Genomic DNA, 27970 nt, shown 5'->3' on the forward strand with positions numbered 1-27970 from the left:
CCAGCCCAAGAAGTGCTTTGCAGGTGATTAAAAGAATTTTACAATCAATTCTGCACTCCGTGGGTAACCAGTGTAGACTGGCCAACACTGGTGCAATGTGTGACCTACATCATGTGTTAGTTAAAAGTCGAGCGGCCATATTTTGGATCAACTTGAGCTGAGACCCAGAAAAACGACTCAGGGTGATAAACAGTAATTACAATAATGTTGACCAATTCCTCTATGTGACACTCAAAGTTCATATTTTGAAAATTGACTAATTAAGAAACCAAGGGAGAACATGGACAAAAGAATAGGACCAAGGATTGAACCCTGGGGTACAGCACATATCAGCTGAGCAGGTGAGGAGACATAGTGGCCACAGAAAAACTTCTGTCTGACAAGTAAGAGTAAAACCAGTCAAGAACAGACCATTATACCGACCCCACTGCTCAAGCCCACTAAGAAGAATTGAAGGACAGGGTCAAAGGCTGCTCTTACATCAAGCAGCAACAGAACTGAACATTCCTCCAAATGCATTAAAATATCATTTGAGACCTTGAGCGGTTTCAGAACTGTAGTTCAAAACCAGACTGGAATTTAAAGATTGCTGTCCACGACCTGTTCAAGTTTTTCATAAACTGCTTTTCAAAGACTTTGTAAATAAAAGGAAGTTTGTATATAGGTCTATAGTTAATGGGAAGCAATGGGTCAAGATTTGGCTTTTTTAATGGTAATAATTGCATGTTTAAAATGATCAGGCACACAGGCAGAGCTAAGAGAACTATTCACAATGGAGAGTATGTATATTTCCAAGGAATCAATAACATCTTCAAAAAGCGAGGTGGAGTCAATGTCAAGAGTGCTGGAGGAATGGTGCTTTTGGAGACAGTGGCTGTGAGTTCTTCCAGTAAAACAGGGCTAAACTGGCTCAACAGAGAAACACAGGCTGCACAGTCAACCACAGTCTGAGGTACAAGGAGGCATTATTTTAGACCTTATCCTCAAAGAACAATAAAAACATTTCACAGTCAGTAATAGAAAAGACTGGTATAAGGGGAGGGGCTGGGTTCACCAATCTATCAGTTGTGCTAAATGAAAGTCTAGGATTCTTATTGCAATCAGTCAGTCATATTAAAAAATGAAAGCAGTGGTTTCGTGTGAATAAAAGGAACCTCCAGTTTAGTTTAGTATTAAGATTCAGGCCCAAAGTAAAAACCAAATCAAGAGAATGGTCATGATTGCGGGTTGGCCCTGAAACATGTTGCAGTAAATTCAAGGACTGAGTTGTGTTTAAAAACTCAGCAGCAAATGTATTTGGTGCATCCACATGCATATTAAAATCACCAACAATCATAACTTTGTCAGGTTTTACAACTACAGAAGATATAAACTGAGCAAATTCAGTGAGAAAGCCATTATTTGGACAAAACAGCACAAAATAAAAGGATTCGCCAGTAGGATCCTGAGAATCTCTGTTTCAAAAGTGGGGAGCACCCGCATGATCTGCACCAACTCCAGTATGTTCTAAAGAAATAGATGACATCTTTTAAGTTAATTTTAATTCATACCTTTATCTGAAATGTATATGTATTTTAAACTCATCTACTTAACGTGATCTGTTATGCAGAATAAAATGTGTAGGTGTTTTATTCTGAAAATAATGGGACTGCTCTTCCTTACTTTGTAGCTTGGCTTGTAGGGATACTTCGTCAGCAGCACCTTCCACAAGCCAGTGTCCTAGGAGTTCTAGCTTACCAGGATTTTGAGCCCTTGTCACTCATCCTGGATTGCTGCTATATTGCTTTGTACTCTCAAGGATAACACAGAGCAATTGAGTTTCCACATCTTGCAATAAGTGTCTCAAATGGCAATGCAGTGTCTTGTCAAATATATTCTTTCTTGTTAAAGACTTCTCAAAATGCCTCTCCAGGTCTGCCAGGCTGTCATATCTGAAGATAAGTAGGTTGGATTGCTCTCCTGGCACTCCAAAAGAATCCAATATTGTCTGGATGCCCTTCACAAAACCACCAAACCTTGCTTTGATAACATCCACACTGATGTTGATGCTAGCTTCCATCTGCCGCTTCAGCTGTGGATGTGTGAGACCTGTGACGTTCCTCTTGAGTGTAATTCCCTTCACATTTAAGTCATGGCTGTGACATCAGCTGTATATCTCTCATCCTCAAACCCTTCTGCTGTGCATCTAATACAAAGATTTTGAAGGTGCTCCTTGTAATCCTTGAGGTGATCAATTTCTCTTAAATCCTACACACTGACTTACCTTAAACACAGCTGGAAACATCTCTTATGACCCTGCTGCTGAGCAGATGAGGTCTGGATCTCCTCAAGCAGGCCAACTGGCTTCGGCTTTATCTTTTTTTTTAAGCTTGAAGATGGCGTGGGTGAGGATCGAATCATTCCTCTATACTGTGAGGTCAAGGGAGGCCCAAAGAAAGTGGCAAAATACTTCAAATAGTCTCCATTTCCATCTTTATCTGTTGAGTAGTGAGTAAATAAGTATAGAAATATAAGATATAAAAATGTTGGAAATACATTCCTTAGTCATCTCTTACTTATTTGATTATGAAAGTTATGTTTGACTCGAACATATTCTTCTAAACCACTTCAACTTTAAATTAATTCGTCTACCAGTTGTGGGTAATGACTATCGTCAGAAAACTGACCTTTTTTGTCCACTCTTGACCTTCAGTAGAAAGGGATAGTGAGGCTACAAGATGCTTCATATCTTGAAAAACCACTGTGTATTGATCAGGGTCACGTGTCAGAGGAACACCTTCAAAGCTCTGTGTATTTGGGAACTCCGTTGAGTTCCCTTGACACTGCTGGGACCGCAGATGTCCACTCCAAGTTCTTGTCCGAGAGCATAGAGCTCTCGTTTCGACTTGCCACTGAAGTGTTGGGTTTTCCAAATTAGATGCATAGATGCAGCTGATTGTAGACTACCAGCACATTCAGTTCTGTCTTTTGTAGGGTCCGTATGCAAGTTCCAGTCTGTGCAAGGAGCAGACATTTCCAAGGAAGATATCTTCCAACATAGTACACTCTCACTTACTCACACAGACTGTACTGGCAAACATTTTTTTACTAACTTCATGAGAGAAGCATTGTGTGGCCTACAGTGGTTTGAGATTATATGGCACCTTGTCTCATTCTGCAGGTTGGCAATCACACTCCCGTGGGTGCCCATGTTGACAGAAGCCCTATCTGCACTGAAAGACTCACATTCTCCCATCTTCCATCATCCCCTGGGTAAACTCCATTGGATGCGGCCTTGATGGCATACAAGAGCCCTTGAAGGAAAGCATAAAGGGTTACGAAAAAAGGGAACTCAATTCTCTGTAACTTTAAAATGTTACTCTAAACTATATCATGCTAAAAAGAGAAACAACTTTCTCTCCAAGGGTGTGAATGTTCAAGAGTCTGTTGTCCAACCAGAAGTTTTCTGCTCCCCAAGAGCGGCAATACACAATTTTCCAGTCTGTGTTTGAGATTTCAGTCTCCGTCAATCAAAACAGCCAGATGACGTACTGCTCCAAACCTCTCTGCTTTCTTTTATCACGTCTGCAATTTGTCTAATCATGGGGGGGAACCTTTCTTTGTCTGGTCAAGTGTTCCACCCAGAAGGGTAAACAGTTTTTGACCACTGAAGCAGCTAGGTGCTGGAGTTGCATGTGTGGATGTACGAGCGTTTTTGGAAACCTGTTCGAGTTTAATGGACACTGACACTTTGTGATGGAAAATAAATGGACGAAGTGTTCAACTGGCAAGTTTGACTCCGACTTAGATTCATCAGACACGGTAACAATCAGCGCGTCAATTAGGTTATCCCGGTGCAGCACCTCAGTGGTTTAAAGCGTTGGCTTAGCCTCTATAATTCAATGCCTAATTGTTATGGCAGGCAGACATAACACTGATATTAAATTTTATTTTCAGTTGTCTCCTCTTCTTTGGAGAGCAGCACCTGCTTTCTCACAGCAGCCTTCCCAAGCCTTTGTTTTCTCCTGCGATGTTTCCATCTCTGCACATGAATGCCTCCACAATTTACTGTGTTTCTGTACGGTATCTCATTCAAGGTGAAGGCCAAGTTTCCTGCTGGCTTCTGCCCTTTGCAGTAGTTGCAGTACATTAAGTTGTCCACGAAAATGAGCCATGGGTAGGAAAATTGCATTTCCTACAGTTACCATTTGTTCATCACCTCCTTCCTCCAGCTCATCCTCTTTTCAGTGAAACTTTATGAAACCAAGTTTCTGTTGCACTCTATCTGTTGAAGTAATGACAAACATACTTTACAAATGCTGCTAGCTAACTTTAGCGATCAGTCTAGCTTACTGCATGCTCAAATTATTGTGTTATCAACCTTTTTGTCGAAAAACAAATATTGGCTGCTTCTGCTGAATTTTTCAATGCTTTTAGCAGAACTGCTCCTAAACACATTTTATAGTTCACACAGATCTATTTTTTATCGTAAATGCATAAACGCACACTGTCGAGGGTTAACCCTCTAGAGTGCAATAGCGAGCAGTTTATCATGGACAGGACGGGTGTGAAATGGTCTTCAGGGTCAGACGTCTCTTATATATCATTTCACTCATCTGCTCCTCTACTCAACCTGCTTTGTTTTTATCCTTTTCAAATCACCAAACTCATCCTTAGGCTCCTCAATCCCATTGTTACACCATGCAGTCTCCTGAGACAAACAGCTATAATAAAAATAAAAGAGAGAGGATGCAGCCCAGTGGAGAGAAAATCATCTTAAAGCTAAATTACCTCATTTCAGCTGAAGGGCAGTGTTATGTTTCTAAAATCTTATTCTGGTGGTCCTTTAGGATGGGCATATTTGGAACTCTAAGTCATTTTAGGCTAGTTTATTTCTTTTGTCTATCTAATGGACTGTTTTTGAATATGATGTGCCGATGGAAAAAAAATCACTCAAATTCACCTCCACATCTTTACTCCCCATCTGTTTCATGAAAAGACCTACTTTTTGTCACAGTATATCAGTAACAGGTCTGGTGTTACTGGTCTTTCCTATTACTGACAGTAATGTTCTTCTGTTATGAGCTGTAACTGTTGCACAGTAGCAAGGATCAGTCCACTAATTGACTCATCTTTGATTGACAGCAGGGCCACAATTGACACCTAATGGTGGGCTAGAGGCCAAAAGCAAGCACCTATGGTGTTGTATTGTATTATATTTTATTGCTAAGATACAAAATGATACTAGGATCCCAGGTTCTCTGAACTGACTGACTTCCAGCACAAAGTGTCACTCTACCTGCTGTGCTCTGATTATGAACAATAATTTGATGATTAGACATGTTTACACTTTTTTACCTTGCAAAAGTAAAACAGCATAAGCAGCGATTTATATTATCATTTGTTATTAGAATTTTTATTGCCCTCAAACATCTGGCAGGCCAAATTGAACCTTATAGTGGGCCGACTTTGGCCTGGTCTGTGATATTAAACTAGATAGTTTTGGGGTTTGGACTTGACCAAACCAGGTTCGATCCCGGGTCGGGCAGGACCAAAAACATGCTCATTAGGTTAATTGGTGACTCTAAAACTGTCCTTAGTGTGAGCCTGTGATCGGCTGGTGACCGTTTCAGGGTGTACCCCACCTCTCGCCCATTGACAGCTGGGATAGGCTCCAACCCCCCCCCACCCCCCCACCCCCCCACCCCCGGAAAGGGATAGTCAGGTATGGATGGATTAATTAAACTACATAATCTATAAAACCTGTTTCAGGTTCTCAGACTTCAATAACTGGTGATTAACACGAGAATTAAATGAGCTACAAGTCCTACAGACAGCACAGGTCAAGGCTAATTAATCTTGTTTCATCCCCTGGGACACTTACATGATTTTGTTTTATTAGTGTTCATTTAGCAGAGGTTAGTGGAATCCCTCTGCAACATGTTACATTATTAGATATCCACACACAAGAGACTGAGATTGTCCTACTGACTGACCATCTGCATAATGTGCAGTTAGTTATTTCTATAAATATACATTTACTTGTCATAAAAAGCAATTACATTGTGAGTTAATTCATGAGTTAAGTCATGAATGAGCTGCCAGTCTCAACGCTTAAACCAACATTGACGAGAAACCTTGAAGTTTATGAAAATATGCACTTGGACATCTATAATTCGGGGTCTCAATTCAAATAGTTTGCGCTTAAGGTAAATCTCATGCACACTGAAATAAAATTCATGAACTTCAAAATACTGAGTCAGTGTGAAGTTTAACAGAGACTATCGAGGAAACATGGGCATTTTTTAAAGTTGATGTCTGGGTGACGTGCTTGCTGATCTATTAGGAGGCTAATATGTACCAGTTTAGTAAGTTTAATGTTTCCTGAGGTTATTAACCGAAATAAGTTCTGTTCTCCGCAGCTTCACCATGCACCGTGAAAATAGAAATGTTATGATTTCTACTCTGATTTTCTTGCGGAAGAAATGCACAAAAGGCATTCCTTGGTCTGTGAAAAGATGTACTGTGAAAAGATAATGTGAAAAATGACACCGTCAGAGGTGTCTGGAGTCATTTTTGTCCTATATTGGCCTAATTCAAATAATAACACACAAAGGTGTCATTTTTGACAACACTGTATTTATAGTCTGTTCTGTGCAGTCTTGAAATGAAAGTGTTTTAGCATGAGATAGATATAATTCTCTGCTTTGTTATTGAAAGATGATTTCTCTGAAATGACAAACAACATCCTGAGGAAATGGATGTTAGAACGAGAGAATCCAATTTAATTTGGTGGAGCTCTTGGCTTCAAACCAGAAACCAAGAATATTTAGCATCACTGCGCGACCAGTATGCAAAGGCCAGGAGAAAAAAAAACAATTACAAGACACACCTGTCTGTGATGTCACTAGGTGTTAGTAAAATGGGACAAGAGGATGGCTAAAAGCGAATAGAGGGCATTGTAACGGCAGGGACGTGTTGTTTTTGCCAGAACATGACGGAGGATTAGGGTGGAGAATTGAGAGAAAAACCCATGAGATAAGAACAGTGGACTGTGACAGAAGGATAGAGATAAATGAAAGGAGACGGAGGGAAAGATGCTGCGAAAGCAATAAGGAGCATTAAAAAAGGCTCCAAAGGACATAAAGGATAAATGAATGGAGGGACATTTTGTGTGTGTGTGTGTGTGTGTGTGTGTGTGTGTGTGTGTGTGTGTGTGTGTGTGTGTGTGTGTGTGTGTGTGTGTGTGTGTGTGTGTGTGTGTGTTCGTTCAAGACAGAGGGTTAGAGAGAGAGAGAGAGAGAGAGAGAGAGAGAGAGAGAAAGAGAGAGAGGTTCACTCTGAACGGTGAACAGAAAGATCTGCGACACGTGTCTCCATCGTCCAACCGAGCGCCATGGCGCATGACCGCCCCAGGGCCGCTGCACTCAGCCATGTCATGGTTCAACGATCTCACACTCACACACACAACAGGAGAGACTGGCAGGAGGATGAGAGGGCGCAAGCAGGGGGGAGAGAGAGAGAGAGAGAGGTTACAGGACAGAGGAAATGGAGATTGAGGTGTGGAAAGATGTCAAATGAAGGAGTGGGATAAGGTGGGGGAGGAGGGGCAGCGAGTGGAAGTAAGAATGTCACGACAGCGAGGCCGGGACGCCTCCAGATTCAGATGCAGACGTACAAACAGAGCAGGAAAATACTTCCTCTGTGCTGTGTATGTGTGGCAAACGCTGCAGCTGCGTTAAGCTGTTCCCTCGACTCAGTGATTATTTGTGAACAGGTGAGCCGGCATGTCCCGCTAAATTAAAGCTCAAACATTCATTTAATAGAGTGTGACTGGAGAGACCGTGTTGGCTGAGTAATGACAATACAGCAGATATCCAACGGGAAGCCACAGCGAGGCCGTTGAGTCTCAGTGGGACTGCTGCTGCTGCCTGTGGCTCGTCGAGCTACGAACTTTTATTATCCTTTATGTGTTTGATATCTTTAGTGCAATGACTTTGAATGGCAAAGCCTGAAGTGGAGCTTTAGAGAAGGTTACATTAGTGTAATTGTTAGTGCTCATGCAGCAATACTGTCGGCCCCATGGTCAACATAACCGCACTCTAACTGTGCTCTGAGGTCCTATATTTTTTAGGCTGTTGCCTTCTTGTGTTGTTTATTTTGTATCTTTAACAAAAAAGATGGAACATTTCTGTTTGCTGTCATGCATATTTTGCACATTGTAAACATTTTTATTTTCTTTTAAGAATTTGCTAAATATTCATCCTCTCTGGGCTTAAGTTCTTAATTTCCAAGTTTTTAATTACCAGTGAGACTAATAATGCCGTTAGTACTCACAAATTAAACCCTGCATACGAATGTATGAACAAATATCTGAAATGGTGCTGCTTGAATTCATTGTTTTCTCTGTAAACAACTTTAGAACAGCCTGTAACTACTCTTGTGCAAAGATGTTGATGCTCCCAGAGTTTTAGAAAAGGACAGTTACATTCAGCTGGATGTCATTAGTACATCGGAACAGAAGTCATTACAATGGGTGTTTTAGTAAACTTGGTCTTGCACTGGTATTTCTTTAAGCCTGTTGAACTAAGGTGCCCTTCAGTGAGCCATTGTGATAGCTAGACTGTATTTGAGTTGTGATGAGAGGCATTTGCAGTATTTCACTCATCACCCTATCTTGCCTTCATTGCACTGGCTGCCAGTCTCTTTCAGGATTCATTTTAAACTACTGTTAACACATAAAAGGCCTTGCATGTCTGGTACTGGAGTGTGTAACTGATCTTCTGACTGCTTATTGTCCCACGAGGCCCCACAGATCCCTCTGGTCAGCCAATTTAAATTTCAACTCCTCCCAAGTCCATTTTAGAAGCTGTGGTGTTCAAATTGAAGGCATTTTAAAGCTTTTCCTGTATTGGTTCTTTGGCTCCAGAGCAGCTTTCCACTGAGCAGGTTCATATTTCCCTCCTTAAAGGTGCCCTGTGGAGTTTTCTTGTATGTATACACATACATGTCTTGAGTGCACTCCCATCTTAATAAAGCCTTTGAAAAGTCAATTTTTTAAGCATTTTGTATCCAACATTGTTTACATCCATTTTTGCTAGCTGTATTTCTTGGTGCATGTCATGTATTTGTGGTGCGTTGCAGCATCTTGATGTGTTGCTGCCACCAGCTGATAAGTGGTATAATGTGAAACCATTAGCAGGACTGTGTGCACCATCATCATACGTGCATGTGCTCATGTACATTCACGAGATAAACAAAACTGGGACCCACTCAGACAAAACCAGCCCCTCCATCGTGCCTGCTGTTTTGTTATCAAGGCTGCTTTGCCTCACCTCAATGAATGTATTAATAAATGAAAGAATGAAAGAAGGACACCTGCCCACTAATTTGAATGAAAACTGCTCTTGAATGAGGGTGTTTGCATTCAATAATTAGATTTTTCATGAGATTTTGACAGAACCTTCAACTGTACTAGAGCTGTGGTTTTCGTCGTAGTTTGGTGTTGTGGCTGCATGCTGTCTATTGTCATTGCGTCTCTAATGTGCGTCCTGTTTTCTCACCTGCACACACGGCTATGTAACTTACCTCAGAGATACCCTAATTAAAGTGCAAGGCATGTGCACGCTATGTGATCCCATGTGACAATCTAAAAGCCCCAAAACTCTCTTTAATCACACAGCCTTGAACTGAACATTTGAAAGCGCTCTGTGTACATTTTCAGAGTGAGGAGGGGGAGACACGATTAACACCTCATTGACATTCTGTACATTCAGCGTGAGTCTCCTTTATAAGTCTAACCCACCTCTTATACCATATTGTCAACTTAAACCTAACCTTAGCCAAACACTAACACAAGTCTACACCCTAAAATTTAATGATTTACCTGATGGGGACTTGCATGTTGTCTGCAAATGGAAGATGGGTGTAAACAGGTTTATGTCCTCTCAACATTAGTAATACATCCACACACATCCACACACACACACACACACACACACACACACACACACACACACACACACACACACACACACACACACACACACACACACACACACACAGCAATGACAACAATACTGGGTGCAAAATGCAGTTAATAAGTTGCTCTGAACCACAAAGAAGCAGAGGCCCTTGGTATTTCCATTATATCACAAGCAATTATACAGAACAATGAAAGAAGGAAACCACTTAAAGGAACTATAAGTGTTCAGCCATGCTCTATACGTTCATACTGACCAACCCCATCGAGTCTTTTGCTATAAATCTTGGCTCTGAAGCTTATATCCAACAGCATGTGCATGTCACTAACTGTTGCATTCAGCTGATTGTCCTCCATGTCCCTGCGTGATGGATCGGGAGGACCCTGGACTGATTCGTCTAAATTTGCTTTGTTTTGTGTCAGAATGACGCCTCATCGTCTTTTTAAAGGGACACATTGTGTTTTTGGATTTTTCCCCCTTGCATAGTCTACATTATTAGGGTGAAAGGGGGAGTTCACAAGTTCCAGCATATTCCACAAATTTTAAGTATAGTAGATATGAAGCATGAGCCAGTTAGCCAGTTAGCCCAGCATAAAGTGTAGAAATGGGAGGAGACAGCTAGCCCGGATCAAACCAAAATTAACAAAATGTGCCTACAGCTCACTCATCAGTGCGTTATATCTTGTTTGTTTACGATGTGTTAAAAATGACATGTTGTGGTTTTACAGGGAGTTATGTGCAGATTTTTTTCCTTGCATGCTAACCTGTGATGACAAGATGCCTTTTCTGATCTGCTCCTCTGTGGTGAAGGTTTGGTGAAGGTGAAGTAACTTTAACTGTTGGCCGGAGATGGGATGTAAACAGTCTCTGGTGCAAAGGTCAGATACGTTCCTCAGATATGCTCAATTCTTCTTTTCACCTGTAGATTTATCCAACACATTCTCCCTCCCAACTCGTCATATACGGACGCTTGGTCAGGACCTCTTGGCGTCACTCATTAAAGTACTGTTACCCCTTCAGTGCTATTTTTCAATGTGCAAAGCCCTTTGGTTAAGTTAGCAATAATAAATATGCAATGTCCGGTTAGCAACGTCCAGTTAGACTTTCAAAATAGAGCTCGCTGAGAACAATAAGAAACATGTGGAAGTAAGAACAGATTGTTTTATCAGTGAAATCGATGCAAATTTCCCGGCTGTGGGATAATAAAAGGTTCGAAGGGATTATCTTCTCAGCACGTGTGTGGAGGTTGATGCTGTACCGTCAGCCCGCTCTGTCCAGGCACCTGATAAACTAGGCAGGAGTTACTACCTCAGCGACAAGCCTTCCCACCCACTAACACTGCCAGGTGCATTCGATCGAGCCAAACCAGATAAAGTGAGAAATCATTACTCTATCCGTCTGAGTGGTGCAGAGTATTGTAAACACACAAACGGGCGCATTTATCATGATTGAAAAGGTTCGCTGTACTCTGCCACTGTAGGGGGAGATGCACATTAGCTTGTTGTGGCCTCTCAAGTCGCTCCTGCGTCAGTGTGCGTAAACTTCCACATTTCAGCTTTGATAATAGTTCAGTTTGAAATGAAGAAAGTTGATTCTACTTTTTGCTCAGAGTCTTGCAGGGATCTAGGGAAGGATAGTATTCATCTATTCTTATAAGCCTCCCAGTAAAGCATGTGCCTATTCATGTGTGTGTTAGTGCGTGTGGGCGCAGTTTTTTAAATTATCTCTGCAGTGATAGATGGGAACGTGCAGTTCAGGTTTAATCTCTATTAACCCCAATGCAAGCTACTTCCATCTCTCACTAAACTGATTAATGCATTAGAAACTGTAAAACAGCTCTTTCATGGTTTCTTTTCATCTAACTCTCTCCCTGCCTCTCACTGTTAATCCCTCCCCTCTGCCTCTTGTTGTCTTTGTCCTCCACTCTCGATCTCTGCTGGAGAGAAAACGGGAACTTAGAGTGAGCAACTCAAGGAAAGAGAATCATTGTTCAGTTACTTAATCACCAACTTGGAGTCTATATAAACCATGAAGTTTGGTTTGATATGGAGCCGGAGTTACACCGGGCTGATTTGCTGCAGGTGTCCTGCGGTGCTGTTTTAAAATATTAGCGCTAGTAGCAGCTGTCATGCACACATGACCTGCAGTGCATTCACAGCCACTGCTGACCTTCACTGATATAAATGGTGTGGACAAAATAATGGAAACACCTGTCAGTATGACAGAATTCAGTTCAACAGCACTTCAAACTACATCCTCCAAAACAGTCATACAGTTACATCAAACCTCTCTAAAACAGTTATAATAATAAAAGCTGAATATTCTAACCTTCATGAAGGTGGGATTTGCTGCAGACTGCATTAGTTTTAGCTCAGTGTGCCTCAAAATGCCTGTTGCTATTATCCTTGTATTTGTCCAAAATCTCTGGAAGGTGAACTGACTAAAGTTGGTGACCTCTAGTGACATTCAATAATAATAATAAAAGTAATTGATCCAAATGAAAGAGCACTGTTCCACTCCAGTCATCTGTATTCTAAAACGCAGTACGTGTCTGAACTGGATGAGGAGGTGCTCACTGCAGAAATGAATATAAAAAATCATTTCAGGGAGACATTTACAAATGGATTATGCAGTCTTTTTAGATTTTTTTTTTTTTTCTGTCATTTTAGACTGGATTATTCTACCATCATGAGATGGCTGAGATATCTGTAGCCCTAAGGAATAATTCATCAGGACATTTTATTCTGACACATGCAGGACAGACTGCTTATCCATGCAAATTGCATTTGGGAGACATTTGCCACTTTAACTAAGCACAGACACTACCTTAGCTCCATAAAATTCATATTAACTCTGAGCGCAGTAGCAATTACTATGCAGAATACAAAGTAATACAACACTAATGAAAGTCGAGGGTGTATTTTGTTTTGGGTCCTGTGCTTAGTGGTATTGGAGTTGCCCCAGCTTCTTCCTCAGAGGCTGCTCTGATGCTAATATGTTTAACTCAAACAGCAGGGCTCTTAAATTACTCTCATATGGGTGCCACATTGCTAATTCTAACCGCTACAAATCCAAGTACCATAAACATTTGTTAATCCCAGAGTCTAAGCAGTATAGCAGCCATATTCCCTTTTCCTTATACACACAGCACAAGTCTGTCAATTTAATTATGGATATAGTCGATAATATAATTATTTTATATGGCTTAATGGTAGAAGGAAAAAGTTTTGCAATAATTTTCACATTTTCTCTTATACTACCAATTTAAACAAGGAAAAAAGGAAGAAAAATCCATCTTTGGCTGAATTCATCTCAACCAGTAGACATGCAGTATGTAACCACTGCCTCTGGTACCTTGTCCTCCAGTGTCCTTTCTTAAATCAAACTGAAAAATTGAAAGAATTGAAAGAATATCCTAAACAGAATAAATAATAGCATGCTTAGCATTCTGGTCAAGTATCTAATCTTGGTATTGTATTACCAAACACAATAACTGGATGTATTTCATAACGGCCAAACGTTCGGTATGATCACTATATTTCTCAGGAGTTTCACAGGTTAACAGAACGTGGGCAGATTCAGTAACAAAAAAAGCAACCTACCTGCAGCTGATTAATGTCAAAGGCCTTCTAGCTTTATCAACACTCACTACGCTTCCACCACATAAACACTTTTTAATTAAACTCCTGAGTTAAACTCATTTTTGCATAAAATGTTATGCTAATATGTGCCTGCTTTGAAAGCCTTTTCCCTACATGGCATCCATATTAAAACTGAAAATGTACCAGTGCATCTCCTGTTGGGTTTGAAAAACAGTAATTCAAGAGGCCCCTCTGGTGGGGAGGTTTTTGGAAGAGGTGTTCACTCACTTTTTAACGGGCTTCGATGTAACCCCAGGAAAACAGTAAGTGAGGTATTGACTGGAAAATGAACTGGCTCGTTAAAGGCCTGGCCTGCTGCCAATACTCAGGATTGATACCATTCTGTGCAACTGAGCAATAAATTGCCAAAGCTTTCACCACTATATTTTCTTTTAGTACGAGGTATCCATAGCACCGTACTATATCCGTATATTTAACTTTAACAACAGTATAATGTTGGGCTCAGCAGCACAGGATATTTGTGTTCTTGTCATGTTCATTTTGGATGCAGTTTTTCTGTCTGATATGAGGGTGAGAGATGAGAACAGGACAGGAAGATCCATCCATCCATCCATCCATCCATCCATTTTCTATGCCGCTTATCCCTTTCGGAGTCTGGAGCCTATCCCAGCTGTCAACGGGCGAGAGGACAGGAAGATAACACAGGTAATAACTTTAAATTGCAACACCATGAACACGATGGGCACCACTTTTGTGCAGGTGCAAAGCTGGTGATGCAAATGAATGAGCAGTGTGACTTTTCAGTCTGGTTACTGCACTGTAGCTCCGAACAAACTCGCTTGTGCCAAGTTAAGTGTAGTGATTCAGATAAATCTGAGTTTATGTCGATCAGGTGGTGCAGTCTGAGAGTTTTGGGACTCATAGTGATATGAAATTACGCTTGTGTGCCTGCTGCATCAAATTGCTCCTGTGAAATCTCTGTGGAGGTGGAGAAGCACATGCTGACTTTCACAGTGTTGTGTTTAAGTGCAAGTGACACATCATGTTAAATTGATCACTTCATTCGATCATGGAAATGTGATACATTCTTTGAATTGTGGCATTATTGTGAGCATATAAATGTGGCCAAATATGCAACAACAGTCAAGAGTTATGGGAGCACATTTGTTAAAGGCTACTGTACTGCAATACTCACCTGATTGCTCATCTACTGTTGTCTTTTAGAATAAACGCAGTAACAGGAATCTCAGTATCTCCTGAAACCTCTCATTCAAAAGGAACGCCGTCTGTCCTCGGGCACGTGTTTGGAGTGCTGCGTGTTTGTGCCGTGGGACTCTGCACCCTCTTGATTGAAAAACTTTTCTCTGAGGCAAAGCCAACTGGACTCCCCGCACGGTCCATTATGAAACTGTCTGCTGCTTCTAAAGATGGAGCTGATGTCATCAGGCGTTGTTGGACGCCTGTCCCAGCTCCACCTGCTGATTATGAATTCCTTCCCACTGACAATATAAAGCACTCATCCTGCTCCAGCCACTTCTTCAGATTGCACTGTATCATGCCAACAATGCTCACATGTCCATGATCAGCAAAACTGGCAAAGTAATTGTGTACAAGGACACTTTTGTCTCGTGTATCTAGATGCTTCTTTTGCCCATTCACCACAAAAATAGAGCCCAGCATGTTCCTTATTCTGCTGAGCCACGGGTCACTCTCATCCATGAAGGAGAGAAAGAAATTATAAAAGTAAAGTTTTTTAGCCACTAGGGGGCAGACCTCCATAAGAACCTGAACATCACTCACATAATTTGACCGAAATTAGTTCTGTTAGTTTTGGTGTCCCCAAACTCCTGAACATTGTCGTGCAAATTAGTAATTAGTTACAGTTACTAGCTACGTCTCTCAAAGTAATTGAATTACTTTACCACTTACTTCTGCTTGTGCATTAATTCTCTAATTAATGCACATGTAGTTATGTATATTATTTACTGTTACTGTGACAGTGAAGGCCAAGACAACTGTCAAATTTATCAATCATTGTAGTCATTATCACTATACTGATAGTATACTATTACTGAAGAGTTTTTAATACTCTTGACCACCAGGGGGCAGTAATGACTGGTGTTCCTGCTTGTAAGTTGCACCTGTATTGTTTTGGTTAAACAGTAGGATTTGGTACAAGACCCACACGATGCTTGATGTCCATGCTAACCAAGCTTTATTACAGTAGGTAATAAATAATTATGTTTGGGGATTTTCAAATTTCTTCAGTTTATATTAGAAACATTACAATCACTATGATGAGAAACAAGCTCACATTGCCTAAACTGTCTTGCGCCACCTTAAGGTTGGGTGACGTTAGATCATAAGCAGGAAAATCCAGGCAAGGCTGCGTTTGTTAACCAGTTACTCACTAATGTATCAGCCTCCTGTTTCAGCTGCAAACAGAGTTGTTGAGAGCAGTGAGACTGAATGAAAACAGGAAAATTGTGTCCTATTAAACCAAAGCAGTGAGCTGAATAAAGAAACCATCTGTAGAGCTGAAGGGAATGGCCATCTTGGGTGATAATTACCTGCTGGTTAGTGACTACAAACGATCCTTTTCACATTATACCCATTTGAGTAGCTGTATTTTGTATATGAATAAGGCAGCTTTAAATATTGCTGTTGAATTCATCTACATGTGTTCAACTACTATGACAAACAAATTCCAGTTAATGTGTCTCTCAGTGTCTGAGAACATGTACTCTTGCCACAAAACAGCAAAAGGCACTTGGTGTAATGCTTTATGGAGTGAAGGTTACCTCTTAAATGCATCGTTTACTATATATCTCCACTGTGCTGCCATTTCAGCCAGCTGGCCACGGTAACCCGGGACTTTTTGTTTGTGACTCTTCCTGTTAGGCAAAATGCCAATAGGTGTATCAGCCGTCTCTCTGTCCTCTCTCTCTCTCTCTCTGTCTGTATGAGTCTATATCTCCCTCTAAAATTAAACACCGTGCTCCGAGCATTGTCACGACAAAGAGGCGGTGTGGGCGATGGACGAACGGGCGCACACACACATGAAAGCACACACAGCAGTGCATCATACACGTTCGAAACAAAACAGAACAACAAGTGAAGTGATGACGGCTTTGCAAACAGTTAGACTGTGTCAATTAGATAGTGATGAGTGTGTGGGGAGCTGTTTGTAGGTGTGTGCTGTATTAATTTGTATGTGTTAACGTCTATCTGAGAGAGGAGGGGGGCGCGTCGCCCCACAAGGTAGCTGTTGTATAATCTGTCACGGTAACTCTTCGTGATGCTGAAAGTCAAGGCAGTTCAGAGCATAGAGAAATTTCTTGGATGTCCACAAAACCTATTCCTTCAGTTCTTGATGGTTGTTTAGTGATTGTAACTTGAGTAACAGCAAGTGCAGTACTTTTATTTATTAGTTTAGCTCTCAGATGGCTCGTTGAACAGCTACTTAGCTCATAAATACAACACAGGAGCGACTGTTTACAATGCAGCCAAACCATTTCATGCTGTTTTAAGTCATCTGTTTCCATCATGTCGTGAGCAACCACAGTCTGACTTCATGCAGCAAAGTAAAAGGGGTTGGAGAATCAAAAATGGCAGATTACGGTCTCGTTTTGTCGACACCTTTTTGTTTCGAGCAAATTTTTGTGTAAAATGCATTTGATTTCCTGTGACTGTTTCACAATAAAAGCCATTGTGTGTTTTACCAGTTGAATACTTGTAATGTGAACTAGCAGCAGTTGGAAATGTTCGGTTTACATTCACAGTAACTTAATACAGCGCTAACACGGATGTGGGGGACGGAACAGAAAACAATATCAAAACAATATCAACAGTAACGGTAGCAGTTTTAATCCCATGGTCCCCTCCACTAATCTAAAGGTGGACCATAAATTGTATTAAAAATGGGCTTTGATGAAGTGAGAATCTTGGTATCATGCTATGCAGATAGTTTCACTTCGAGACTTTGAGATCTTTGTCACTAAATCTTAAGCTAACACTTAGAAATGAAACTGAATGACGTGTAGTTTTGGCACTCAGTGCATCCAAAAATTCCTCATTACACAGAATAATCCAAACACCTCGCCGACAACCGTTTCCTCTAGTATTTTCTCCTGAAATGTGACTGACCAACTGTCTCTCTGTGCAGAAAGACATGTTCCGCTGTTCCTCCTACACTGCCTGAGTGCACCCCCGCAGCGTAACCTTATCATCTGAACTGAGAAGTGACATTAAATATGAAAGCTGATCAGCAACGGAAGTCCTGTTTTTTTTTTTTTCAAGGGACAAAGAAATGCTCCACAATGAGCTGAATGCAGTTATAAACCTGAACTGAACGAACTTCTGTGCTCCTTCACTGACTTCAAAACCTCGCTCGACCTTGAAATGGTCCTCTCGACTACTTCTGTGACTAGACTGTGTGGGCGCATATGCAAACGTGCTTGTGTGTGCATTTAAAACAGTCTGTGATCGCAGGTGTGGCCAGACTGCAGGGCAAACAAAAGACAATCGCTAGACGGACATCTGGATAAAGTGCACATAAAGTCTCGTTTGTGCCAAGCCACGGCAGGGTTGTCTACAATGATTTATCTGCTCTCCATCTTGCCTCAGACAAACACTCTGTCTCAGCCCACCATTAAACAGGAAGAGCACTCATCTTAGCTTCACCTCACGGAGTGATCATTCATGCTTCGGCTGTCATTTCAAGACTGATCATCTTATTGCCAAGATCAGAGGCAACTTTATGAACTTATGACTTCTACATGTCCCTGCTACAGAGGGATCAAATCATCCTCCCAGAGCAGTTGTTGAGGAACATAATGGTGCCTGGTTCATGCAGAGACTTGTTAAGAGTTCACTCGTACAAAGGCCTGTTTCACTGTTCTTCAGTCACAAGAGGACCTGATTCGACTGATGCACTGCTTCTCCAACACAACTGAGTTGTGGAGAACTCTTATTTATATCATTTAAACCACTGTCTCCTCAACTCTGTATCCATCTCAACCTTTTATTCAATAAATAAAACATTCAGCTGGAGTGGAGAGTCCAATCTTTAAAACCAAGAACACAACTCAGTGACTGGCGGGCATATGGGCATGCTATATCTTACTTTGACAGAGAAACAGATAAAAGGCAGACTTTGAGTTGAATTTAAGTTTAGCTTGTGAACTGTTAACTAGTTGTAGTCGAGCTTTCTCTTGAGCATGTCCTGCTATGCTTAAGTACTTTTGTCAAATCCTTCGTCTTACTGTTTCTCTGATGTTCAAAACATACTCTGAATACACTTCAAGCTAAACAGAAACATCAAACAAAGAATCTGATGCAAAAGGCAGAAACATTGACATGTGGTGAAGTAATTGTTGAATCACTTGTATACAACCTCTCGACAACCCTGATATACGTGATATACGTTGTTAGAATGAGCCGTGAGACAGTGTTACACCTGCATTTCTTCTTTTGTGCTGCTCTAGAGCTGAAACACAGTTGCGCCACGGCTGCACTGTGGCGCAGCAGGTAGTGCGCGTGCCTCACAGCAAGAAGGTCGCCGGTTCGATTCCCGGGCTGTGTGAAGTTTGCATGTTCTTCAAAAACATGCAAACCGGGAATCTCCCCGGGTACTCCGGCTTCCTCCCACATTAGGTTGATTGGTGACTCTAAATTGCCCCTAGGTGTGAGTGTGAGTGTGAATGGTTGTGTGTTTGTGCCCTGCGATCGGCTGGCGACCGGTCCAGGTGTACCCCGCCTCCCGCCCATTGACAGCCGAGATAGGTTCCGGCCCCCCCGCGACCCTGAAAGGGATAAGCGGCATAGAAAATGGATGGATGGATGTTTGCAGTCATGTGATGTTAAATCCAGATGGAGGGCAGGAAGTGAGAACTGCAATGGACGAGGTGGAGGAAAGTTCTTACAGTGCACAGTTTTGGTTCTTTGACGATGACGATGATGATGATGATGATAATTACTTTACTTTTCAAGCGTCACCATGAGGTTGACATTTGTGTTTTGAGTGAAATATCTCAACAACTATTTGGATGAATTGTAATAACTTTTGTGTTCCCTTAATTTTCCATCTAGCACCATCATCAGGACAAAATTCGATCTGTCCAATACTTTGGTTTACGACCAGATACCAAAGCTTCAACTGTACTTCGGGTTTAGCGCTAAGCATGCTAACATGCTAAACTAAGATGGTGAAGGTGGTAAACATTATACCAGTTAAACATCAACATATTAGCATCATCATGGTGAGTATGTTAGCATGTGACTCAAAGCAGCACTGTGTCTCAAGACCCTCACACAGGCTGTTGACTGTTAGTCTTGTTTAAGCCAAAATGCCAAATATTCTGTTGCTCCAACTTCTCAGCTGTCAGTTTTTGCCACTTTTGTTTGAGTGTGTTCAGGTTTTGGACAGTTGGTTGGATAAAGAAAGGGATTAGAAAATGCAACCTTTGGATTTTTTTTTTAATTTTTATTTTATAGACACGATTAAGTGATTAATCAGGAATAAAAATTGACAGTTCAGTTGATAATGAGAATTCTCATTAGTTGCCGCCATAACCTGCTGTGTCTTTTCTAAAAGTCCATTAGAAATTCAATGAGGACAGCTCCTGCCATATATTGTCGTTGTTTTTTCAGCGGTTTCCATTACAGAACTGAAATGCAACAACACGCCTGATCACACTCTTTCACCACAGTCGTAAGGGCTTTTCTGATGCAGCCACCAATTTGCAGTAATAAGGAGGTTGGTTTCTTCAGCCTGGAGATCCTCATTTTAAAATGAGCAATCATACCCATATTTGCCAGTAATTGTTTGGCTTGTCACTCCCGCTAATTAGTCAACTGCAAACCAAATACCACTGCGTTCAGTCTGAATGAAAACAATGCTGGCTAATTGGTCATCCAGGTCACGCTTTGATGGACTGATGATGGCAGCATGTTGATACTGCGGCACCAAAGCAGCAAAATAGATTTGAAGGTTTTCAGTGCTGTTATCAGTCACTTTAATAGACTTGTTAGTTCCAGTGTGTCTTAAATCTATTTCCCAAAATCCAACAGGTGTACATTCTGGGTCTTTTCCTCATAAAAACATCAATAAATATTTCTTAATTGCCATTCTGGCTCTCAGTGGAGTGCTCAGTTTGTCAGTTTTTCCTTCCCCATGCTCATTTACATATTGATATTAATATGAATGACTGAAAGCCAGAACGGGCTGACACTGCTGATCAATTTACAATCCCTCCCCTGCTAGCTGCCCGAATGTTGTGAACAAACTTTTCGTCTAGTCATTGTAATTACAAATCAATCACAAATTCAGCCGAGCTTTTTTGTATGCCTCAAGTGTTTTCAGAAGCAGTCTTCTGTGGGGTGAAGTTAGAGATTGTTTCTACCCGAGCTGTCATGTTTTGCCAGTTTGAAAAGCATGGACAGATTCATTTCTGGTGATTTGCTGCTGCTGTCAGCTGGCAAACAAAAGTGAAAACTGCCTTTAGAAAATTGCTTTGTCTTGTTTTAAAGGTGGTGGTGTTATAAGTAGAAGTGTAGCAGTAACAATAAAAATACTCCTGTCAGTCATGCATTTAAAGCTCTACTTAAGTAAAAGTATGCCATAGACGAGCAGGTAGTTAACCTGTAATAATGCATCATATTTTATAAAATGACATTTACAGTATGTACAGCCTTAATCTAAAAAGAAACAGGAAAACACAGCGGTAAAGTGAATGTAGAGTATAAAGTATAAAGTACTCTAACTTTTTATATTAAGGTACACATATTCACCATTATTGGCATGCATATTATTTATTTATATTTGTTCTTTATATGTCATTATAAAGCACCTACCTCCCAGTTACTGTTTAGTGGTACTAAGTGAGGAAGTTATTGTACATGATTTACATTCTTAATAATCTAACCCTAACTTTTATAACCTGAGACCACTAATAAATAGCCAGTCTGCTGCTAATATGCCTACCTGCAGGGCAGCCAGTTAATTATGAATGTGTATCTTAACATAAAGTGTAAACCAAGAGTACCAAATTTCCCCCTGAAATGTTGAAAAAAACATCATTGAGTGCTCAGTATAACAGTCTGCACATTGTTGCTTCATACTGTCAACTCAGTCAAGTTGTTGCAGAATTACAAACCCATTTTACCCGCGGATGGAATTTAACTCACGGCTATTTCTCTCTCCGCCAAAAATGTCCATCTGCTCGCAGGGACGTGTAAAAGGATGAGAAGGTGAATGCTAATGATGGAGAAACTGTGAGGGGTGGGCACGGAACAAGAGAAGGTAGATAAGAGAGAGAGGCAAAGAGAGCTTCAGCGTGAAGTAAAAACAAAGCTGTCAAATTACAGGGACAAGATAAAAAAGATTGTCACTCCTGCCTGCTTTCCAAGGACAAGAGGCACAATAACTACGCTCTCACACACACACACACACACACACACACACACACACACACACACACACACACACAGTGTTCCATAACAAATCTCTGGGTATCTGCAGGCAGGACTCCCTGAAACCTCAAGAAAACAATCAGCCTTTTTCAGCTCAGCAGATGTGCTGTCAGTGGGTGCTCTGAAACACACACACACACACACACACACACACACACACACACACACACACACACACACACACACACACACACACACACACACACACACACACATGCACACGCAAGTATTTAAGCATGTCTGCTACATGAGAGCCCGGCTTGTCCTGTGGGTCATCGTTTGTCACAGTAATGTAATAAAACCACACAAACAGGCTGCAATCCCTCCACAACCACATGCAGACGCGAACACGCGCTTCTGTTTGATAAATGATGCAGGACAAAGGGATAATTGGGCAACCAGAGCATTAATGTCGTGTTGACCTATACAGCAAGATTTATCTGCATGTTCCTACAATTATTATAAATGTGCAAAAATAAATAGAATTTTCGTGTAATTATTCCAGATTTTTGTACCATTCTGACACTCTGTATAAAGCATTTCTAAGTTGTAGCTGTTCAATGGCTGATCAATCATATACTGATGCTTTAAATGCCAATGATAAGCCATTAATAAGAGCAACTTTTGGGTTGCCAGGTGTAGCTGGAGTTTATCCTCCTCCAACATGACGCTTGCTTCGTCTTTTTTAGCTCTAAACAGGAAGACTCCTCCAATGATTATTCACTACTTCACTACCCTTTAGAGAATGTAAAAAGTAGTTATATTACTTAACTAATTACTCAACAGCAAAAATAATACCATAATTTAATTTAGGGTCATAGATCAGTTCTGTAAGATGATGTCAAATTAAGTTAGCATTAGCATCACAGGTTAAGCAACAGTCAAAGCAATTTATTGAAACCTGGCAACCCAAACGTTGTTCTTGTAACTGATATCTGAGGCAAAGTAAAGGCAGTAGTTGCTCGCTAATTAGGTTTTTACGCTAACATGTTTATCAAATATGATCATTCAGATGTGATTTGATTCAGACAACTTCTATAGTTGTTTAGTATTCATCAGAATTTGCAGCTTTTTGCCAGACGCACACACACTTACACACACGAACACAAACACAGGACATGGCAAGAGAAGCAAGATGTGGCAGGAGGAGGTGTTACAGCCTCCTGTGCTGCAGCTGAATAATTCAAGTGACTTCACCTCAGGGCAGAAAACATGAGCCAATAGCACCGACTTAAAGCTTTGTATGCTGTGCATGCTGAGTCGGTGCAGCCAATCAGAGCTCTGGGTCTGACTTTTACTTCACAGATACTGAGGGACGAATGTCAGACTGAACACTGATCTAATAAATGACCTAATGAAGAAGTGATTGTTCTGTCTGTTTGTATTTGTATTTGTTTAAGCATGCAGTGTCTGTGTGTCTTACTGTGGTCCTCTAAACTATGACAAACCCCAGCCTTTGCAGCCTGGACCAGTGAAGGCACCCAAAACTTCCCCAAACTTACCATCATCTTTTTTCTTTGCTGCAGAATAGCTTGTCCTCTCATGTCCTCTCAGCCTTTTCCTCTTCAGTCCAACATGAATGAAGAGCCTCTGCGCCTGCGCTGTGCTGCTGCACCAGTTGCTCATTACTGTGTACAATATTAATGTTGCTGGGTAAAATGCAGCCTGCCCTCCTCTGTATGCACCATGCTGTTCTTACTCTAATCTTTCCTTCCTCCTGTCTTCTCTCTAAGTGGTATTTAGAGGTCATTTTTGCAGTAATTTATATCATCTTTTGGTTGAAACATTCAACTTCTGGCTACATCCCAACCTGTGATTCCAGAGCAGATGTTTCCATTAGCGCCACCTTTACCAGCTGCAACATTGAGTAAAGCATACATTAATCAATCAATGATACGGCATTCTGCATAATTAATCCTTTGGTACTTTGACCAGTTTTTGATGCAAATACTTTTGTACTTTTCCTTAATGGTCCAGTCTGTAGGATTTGCACAGAATACCCCCTTGCCATCCCTCCCATATTAAACATGTAGGAGAACCTACAGTAGCTGTGAAACTCCTCCACAGAGACTGAAAATGAATTCTTGGTCTGCAGCCAGCAGAGTCCTCTGCCCCTGTGTTATTCCTTCCACTCATTTTCATGCCCTTACACATTGTCATACAGTACGCCAGCTAGCAGAATAATTGCACTCCAGCTTCCTTCCACCGTCCCTCGAGCTGACACTGCTCTAACACTCCATGTGCCTTTTCACTTCAGTAGTCTTAGTCTTATTTTACTCCCCTTTTGGATCAAGTGATCAGAAGGTCAGGGCGTGTGTAGTCTTGTGCTGCCAGAGACATTGTGCTTTGCCAGAGAAGGAGGAGGGTTATTTCTGTGGTTTTAGAAAAAGGTATTCTGGCTTTTTTTTTTTTTGAGTTTCTTAAACAAATCAGACTCATTAAGGCTCCAAATCTTATGACTGTAGCTCAGCGGTGCTCTTGATAATCACAGTTGCTGTTTGAGCTGAATGCTGCTTTGCTTTATTTCTTGACTTCTTGAATCCTGCCATTGATTCTTCCCATTGGTAGACAGCTCAACATGTTCTCAGAAACAGATTTCTATGTTTTAAAACACCATAGCAACACATCCCGCCTTTACACGGCCACTCTTGCCTCGCTAATCTCATTAAACTGCAGTTGCGTATCATGCGTGGTTCATTTGTATGCATCTTTATGTGTCTTTGCATCGAATCGATCATGATCACTGCAGACGGGATAGAAAAACAGATGGGTGGAAAAAATTATGCATCTAGAGGGAAAGTGGGAAATAACTACAGCTATGATAGGAGAGAGAGGGGCAAGGAGCGTCGCCTGTTGTAATGAGATGTGTGTTGATACAGGACTTAAATCAATGTAAATCATCGCTTCAGGGGGATATTTTCACGGGCTAAATCTGACTATTTGATGCAATCAATCATCCATGTGTATTTAAGGAGAGATATTCTCTTGCAGAGTCTCTGAGAAGAGAGGAAATAGTGGAATCAAGTGAACATAAACCATAAATCAAACATGATGATGTTGGTGTGTAATATCTTGATAATTATGCAGAAATGGCTGCTAATACATAGTCAAACATGTTGCTTCATCAAATTCAGAATAAGCAGATATTTAGAAAAAATCAATGAGGTTGATGAAGTAAAACATTAAATATATTGTCTCTGTACTGTTCTCAATTGAGTGTGCATCAAAAAGGATTCCCATTCTGTTTTATTTCTTTTACACAGCATCCCAGTTATTTTGGAATCTCTTCTTTTCTCGCTCTTTATCATCTTCTCCTCTCTGTCATGACCATGCATTGATTTTAAAGGCTTAATTTCTACAGGACTGAGTGGCTGTCTCAGACTCTTGGACTCCACAGATCAATAATGAAAGTTGGGTTGCATCAAATGACCCTGAAACAAAAATGGAGTCAACAGAGCTCAGCTGTTGAATTTAACCCAGCAGAGAGCCTTCATATTGTTTTCAGCAGTATTCTGGTTGCGGTTACTAACTTACCATTTGTGTGCTGTAATAAAGGTTGACAGAATGACTTGGAAACATGGTGCTCACAGGTCAGATTCTAGCCCAGTTGCTCCACACCAGCCTGTTCCAATAAGTTTTTATTTTAAGTCCACTTAAGCCAGAACAATTAGTAATTCCTCAGATGCTGACTCTAGATCTGTCTGCTTGGGCTTTTAACCTCACGAATAGAAGAGATTTAAATTCACCTTCATCTCTGTCTCTCAGACCAGCTCGCCACCCTGTTCGCAGCTGCATTTGGATAATAGCTGGAGCGAGGTCTAACTCTTAATATCACCCACACGTTGCCCGAGAGAGTCAGTAGAGCTGCAGCAGTTCTAGAAACTCAACTGGTGTCCACTTAGACCAAAGTGCATCGACAATTTAGGATTTCAAAACTATTCTATTGCCTCAGCTGCTCTTTTAAAGTTGGTTTGCGGGTGGTGGTGCCAACAAAATGTTAGCGGCTCCATCTTAAAATCCTCATCTTGAATTTCTGCTAGCATGTGCAGTTTATATTCAGTCCATAGCACCTACAATGACAATACCAGCCATTTATTTTCCTCAAAGAAAACATTTCTTCAAGATGTTCACCTCTGCTCCAGCTTGCCTCAGTGTCATGTACTCCTTCATTTCTCATGCGTCACATACCATAACAAAGCATGTGGGTGTCTGTCTCTGAGGATCTATCAACTCACTCCTTATTAAAGTAGTTATACTCGCTTTCTAATTGCCTTAACGACAGGAAAATGTAAGAAAATCAAATTATGTACAAACATTCTGTACAATTGTTGAGGATAGATGAAGCTTTCATGAGTGAAGGAAGCATTGCTGACTTGCATTCTCTGAAGTTTTCAAGTCTCATTATAAGACACTAGTAGGGCTCGAAATTGAATACAGTAAACTGTAGGGATGTGCCATTAGAGATGATATATTGCTTACATTGTCGTGTGTGGCATCCTGTGGCCTAAGACTAAAATCTGTAGCCAATGTTAGCTGCTGGGTCAAGCTGTACTCCATTACACACCAGAGAGTGAAACTGATGGACGGATGAGAGAAGAAAGAGAGAAAAAAAACATTTCAATTCTCCTAAACATCGGGTGGAGTGAAAGCTTGGTCCGGGGGGGAAAGCAATTGTAAATTTGTGTTGGCACTTGGCAGCGTTTGTAGTCACGGTGTTATGTTTTCGATTCAGAGCCAAGTGTGGTGTGCAGACGTTTGGTGTAGGCTGTTTAAAGTTCAAACATCACTCCTCTGTACTCTGAAGTGGACTCTACAGACCAAACAGGATTGTTTGTGCCTCAGATCGGAGTCGGAGGTAACAGACCATTGGGACCATTGGGCTTTATGTTACAGGTGACAGATTACAGGAAGCACTGTGCACTGCAGCTCCATTCACTTGAACTTTCTGTTAAAGCTGCAATAATCAACATTTTAAAGACTTTCTTTATATTATAAATGTGAAAAGTCTCTAGCTTGCAGCTCCACCAGCCATCCAGCATCTTTCGCTTTATTGCTCCGGTTTTCTGCCTCCTAGAATCCATGCTCATGAATCCTCATTTTCAGTTGCACCAGGCAGCTGTTTTCAGTGGAAAAAATCGAATAAAACCTCTGTTTACTACCTGCGCGGCACCAAACTGCAGACAGACAAACTTAGCTCCATGTCTGCTCTGTGTTCAAATATTTAGCATAAACATATGTATTAGTACAAAAATTGGGGGTTTTATCCTCGTGGTAGATCATTCATATGATGAAAACATGTCAGATTTCTCCCACGTGGCCAAGAAAATGCAGCTTGAAGCATGAAAGCATCATGCAGATGTCTGCTAAAACAAGCCATCCCACAAAACTGAATATTAAGATTTTCTCTTTTTGTGGCAAGCATGTCTGTCCCGTAAAAGACGTCTCTCAGACAGTCACTTACAGCTCTGCTGGAAAGCGTGATTTGCTGTGTGGCAGCTACATTACGCTGTTTGATGGAATTAAATGAGGAAGCTACATCAGCAGCCTCGCTGTAGAACACTGTAATTGTCCATTACTGTGTTGGCCTGACGTCTGTATTGTTTTGCATTGTGCTCTGCAGACACTGAACACACTCTGAATGTGGAGCCTCTTTCGACTCATTCGGTGGGAGTGGGATTCATTCTGAAAATGTATGAGAAACTATAAAGAGAATTAGGACATTTTGCAGTCGTAAAGACGTCGTTTTTCTTCTGTGCTCTGTTTGTTTTTAATGATCTACCAGAGGTTTTCGGTGGTGCATCATCAGAACATTGCAGTGTGCTGCAAAACCCTTGCAGAATTGTACCTTCTAGCGGGACTGAAAAAGATGTATTGCTGTCAATAATTTTCCTGGTCTGGTTATTGATTGTTGGAAATTATGGCATCATACCCTCA

The 27970-nt window shown here is 41.1% G+C and overlaps 1 protein-coding gene across 1 annotated transcript in view; it reads left to right on the forward strand.

Moving 5' to 3' along the window:
* Window positions 1-27970, forward strand: part of syn2b (synapsin IIb) — an 84079-nt gene that overhangs the window by 21901 nt on the left and 34208 nt on the right. The gene's annotated exons all lie outside the window — the stretch shown is intronic.

This window comes from Chaetodon trifascialis, chromosome 3, assembly GCF_039877785.1.
Source record: "Chaetodon trifascialis isolate fChaTrf1 chromosome 3, fChaTrf1.hap1, whole genome shotgun sequence".
Lineage (NCBI taxonomy): Eukaryota > Metazoa > Chordata > Actinopteri > Chaetodontiformes > Chaetodontidae > Chaetodon > Chaetodon trifascialis.